General features: G+C 62.4%; 1 long non-coding RNA gene across 1 annotated transcript; it reads right to left on the bottom strand.

Annotated features, from left to right (window-relative positions):
* Window positions 1-1,110: 1,110 nt before the first annotated feature.
* On the bottom strand, window positions 1,111-3,718 carry LOC105308744. The gene is made up of 4 exons (XR_002778121.1): window positions 3,564-3,718; window positions 1,777-2,134; window positions 1,523-1,683; window positions 1,111-1,343 (listed from the first exon to the last, which is right to left on the bottom strand). It is a non-coding gene; the product is annotated as an uncharacterized LOC105308744 (long non-coding RNA).
* Between the last annotated feature and the right edge of the window lie 269 nt (window positions 3,719-3,987).

Genomic DNA, 3,987 nt, shown 5'->3' with positions numbered 1-3,987 from the left:
CTGCGCGCCTGGCACTTCCCGAAGTGGGACCGGGGCGGCGTCCCGGGCCGGAGCGGATGGGAGGGCCTAAGGGTGCGGGTCCCAGGGGAATGACGCCCCCGCCCGGCTCACCCGCGGCACCGCCCGCAGGCCAGCGGGATCCGGAGGCGAGGTGCCACTGAGCCTGCCCGAGGGGCCCGGGAATCCTGGGAACGGAGCCAAGCCGCGGGCTCTGGCCCCCGGGACCCTCCCCACCGCCACCAGCAGAGGGTCTGGGAGGGCGCCTGGCCAACCCGCCCTTCCCTGCGTCTGGCAGCCCTGGGCTGTGCCCAACCGTCATTCAGTCGGGCAGCCAACTGCCCAGGTCCAGGACGCCAGCTGGCCAGTGCTGCTCCCCAGGGGAGGCACTGCATTTGGGGACCCAGTCTCTAATGGGGGCAGGTGCAGAGCTGCCTCAGGGCAGGACAACTGCTCTGCTGGGGTAGGCGCCCCCAAGTCAGGTCGCCCCTCCCCTCCCAGGTTCCGGCACCAGGGCAGAGGGGGAGGAGGGAGGAGACTCATCTTACTAAGCTGCGTGTGTATCCACAGGAATGGCTGGCTGCGAGTGGAGGGACTCGGCACTCACACAGCGATTTCCGTACAAGTTCAAGGCTTTCTTGCCCAGCCCTGCACTCCTGGCAGCCTAGGGAGGGTGCCTGGACCCCAGGTTAAGAACCTGGCAAGGAGGTGGGAGGCAGCAACTCGCTTTGTCTGGCCTGTCTTGAGCGGGGCACTGCCTCGGGTAATGCCAGGTTAGATCAAGAGATGGTTTCACGGTCAGCACGGGGGAGCCCAGCTCTATGGGGAAGACACAGGGCACAGGAGACCACACACTGCCCTCGAGGACGTGGACCAGCCGGGGGGAGCCGTGTGCCTTCAGCCCAACGAAGCTGGGTGCCAGACCCGCCACCTACACCACCTACACCGGAGGCACAGATGTCTGAGGTCAGGTCCACCGCCCATTTCTCTTACTGTTCCACACAGTGAACACTGCCTTGTGTCTAGGGACCCCCCCACCCCAACGTGGATGGCCATTCTCTCCTTCCTTTCCTCTGACCGGAACCCAGTTTTTAGAAACGGAGGCTGCCGTAGCTCCAGCCACCATGTGGGCTCAGTGGAATACAGACTGGGTGAGTCCCAGACTCCCAGGATCTGTCAGTAACGTCCGCATGGGTGCGGGAAGGATCAGACTCTCGGGATCAGTCACGTCTGCGTGGGCACCGGCACTGGGCATCGCGGTGTGTATGCCTGGAGTTTCCATAGGGCCGCCTGAAGGGCCCCAGATGGGCCTCACGCCTAAGGCCAGAGCTCCCAGATCATTCTTCCTTGAAGGAATGAGGAAGCCAAGAGAAGCAACCACGTGGCAGTCAGCCCCCAGCCAAGCTCCACAAGGGTTCTGCCCAGTGAAGTGGTCAGGTGGGAAACCCAGGAGCACCTGGGGCGGCTGACAGGCAAAATTGGGAGCCTGGGTTAAAGGGAAGAGGAAGCACAGGTCAGGGCTCACCTGGGCCCTGTGCACACCCTGCCTCAGCAGGCAGCGGCCGGGGGGCACTGTGGGGGCAGCCGGCTCAGCTCGGACGGGAGCAGGACCCTGGAAGCCTTGGTCTCCTCGTCTCTCGCCCAAGGGCCTTCCTTTGTCTCCCAGTGGCTCAGCCTCGCACATACCTAAGCGGGCAGTGGGGCTGTGTCACAACCTGGGTCCTAGGGTCCCATCCAGCTCTGGCCATCTGATCACAGCGTCACCTCCCTGCTCCTCACCTGTCTCCCCAGCCCTCGTGATGCTGGTCAGCGGGTCCCGCTTGTGCTGCGCAGATCTCAACTCCAGCCCCATCGTCCCCCTCATCAGACACCCTTGTTCCTGCCTATTCTGCGCCCTGCCATGTGTCCCCAGGCTGCTCCTGGCAGCAGGATGATGCAGCAAGCGTTTACCCACAAATGTCCTCTGCAAGCCTCTGAATCATCCTTCTGGAAATGTTGTCTTGGAATTTGCCCTGTTGCCCTCCGTCGAGTGTGTCAAGCAGAGAGGCCCAAGGTGGGGGGCGGCTGTGAGGCGTCACTTCCCGCAGAGGCGCCTTCAGCTGGCTCACACATGGATCGGATTTGGGCCCAACAGTCTCTGCCAGGGAAAATAGAAGCCAGAAAAAAATAAGGACTAGAAAGGACCTTTTCGACAGCCGTAGTGAGTCACCGACAGGAACTTGAGCAAAGGCCTCGGGCGCTGGGCTGGAGGGCCAGGGAGTGAGGGGCCCGTCGCCCCTAAGGGTCTGGGCTGGGGAGAGGACAGGCGACTGGTGTCCATGTCAGGTGGAATGCCCCCTCGATGGGCGGGGCTCTTCCTGGGTGTGGAGATGCAGCCAAGGGCTCAGCCGGAGACCCGTCTGCTGAGAAGCGCAGCCTCAGAACCGAAAGGTCAACAGCAAGAGGCTCGTGTGCTCCTGCGGCTGCTGCTCCCTGTTCTGGGGGCCAGTGCCCCCTGCTAGCAGGCAGGACACCCGTGTCCATGTCCGAGGACACGCATGAGCTAGTCTGGGGTCTGCTGGACACCCTAGAGCGCCCCCTCCAGCTTCCTAAGAGAGCCCTGGCCCTTTCCCTCCCCCCAGTAAGGGTCTATGGCGGAGGCGGGTAGCAGGACTGGGCCTGACGGGGAGAAAGGGGACAGCCCCCCAGGTAGGCCTATCCTTGCTGCTTCCAGAGTGGGGGAGGGGAGTTCTTGGAGGAACCCGACAGTGCAGTGGGTCACTGGACAGACGGTCAGGCCTGGGGGAACAGGAAGTCAGCAACTGGATGTGGGGATAGAGGGTACCAGGGAGTGAGTCCAGCCCTGAGGAGAGACTGTTCATGCCAGTCACCGAGCCAGGTCTTGGCACATGGGTGGCAGGTTGGGCAGTGCTTAATGCTTGCTGGGTATGTGCCCATCTCCCCCATTTCTGAGTATGGAAACTGAGGCCCAGGGAGAAGTGACGTGTCTGAGACCGAATGCTCTTTGTGTCCAGGCTCCCTGGACTCTGGCCATCAGGCCACAGGGTCACCAACCACAGGACCAGTGTGGCCCAGTTCTAGCTGGGGCAGCTGCAGGACACAGGGACAGGGATGAGCAGGAGCGACAGGGCCTGGGAGACCCGGAGGACACCCTGCCAGGTGCTCGGAGCCTCGGCACAGTGGTCTGACGGGAAGACCTGGGGAGCCTGGCTCTGGACAGCAGGCTCCAGGCTCAGACGCCAGCCACTCCACCCCCAGTCCAGGGACCAAGGGAGAGGGGCCCAGGCCTGGCCTGTCCCTCTGCTCCTCCCTCCCTCTCGAAACCCAATGTCTGCAGTCTGGACGTCACCAGGAGTTAGGTGGCTCGGCCCACAGGAGGTGGTTCCCAGAGCCATGGAACCTAGGGTGTCCCAGACACTGGCCGTGTGCACAACTGGCAGAACAATTTTCTGGGTTTCCAACAAGTTGAAAGTCTCATGTGATTTTCCACAGTCCGACGGCCCCGCCCAGCTCCCCCCGCCTGGACTGCTGAGTGAGCAGAGTTCACCCAAATTCCTTCCACTCACCACAGAACCAGCCCCTGGGGAGACTGGGATCACCGCACCGTGGGGAGCGGGCTGACGGGCTCAGGGGACGGGGCGGCTTCCAGTGCCGAGTAATCCTGTGTCCGCAGGCTGGAGGGCATGTGGGAACACACTGTGACGCCAGCCAGTGTCAGGTCCCAGGGGAAAGTAAGCAGTCCAGCTCCCAACCGGGTCTGCTGGGAACAACGTCACATTTTCTTCTCCGTGTGCTCCCAAGGACTCAGGCGTGGGTCTTACAGGAGACACCCAGCTAGTCGCAGCACACAGGGATCTGTGCTCATGTTCTCCGCTGGGGAATTTTTTCCAAGCAGAGGCTGTAGGAGAAAGGACTGAGAACTTTGGTCGCAAAAAAGTGTTGGCTTCTCCTTAAATTATGCTGACGGTGACATAGAGGCAGACAAAACCC

The sequence above is a fragment of the Pteropus vampyrus genome, unplaced genomic scaffold (assembly GCF_000151845.1).
Source record: "Pteropus vampyrus isolate Shadow unplaced genomic scaffold, Pvam_2.0 Scaffold620, whole genome shotgun sequence".
Lineage (NCBI taxonomy): Eukaryota > Metazoa > Chordata > Mammalia > Chiroptera > Pteropodidae > Pteropus > Pteropus vampyrus.
The sequence above is the reverse complement of the archived record's forward strand: the minus strand, read 5'-3'. Positions and strand labels throughout refer to the sequence as shown.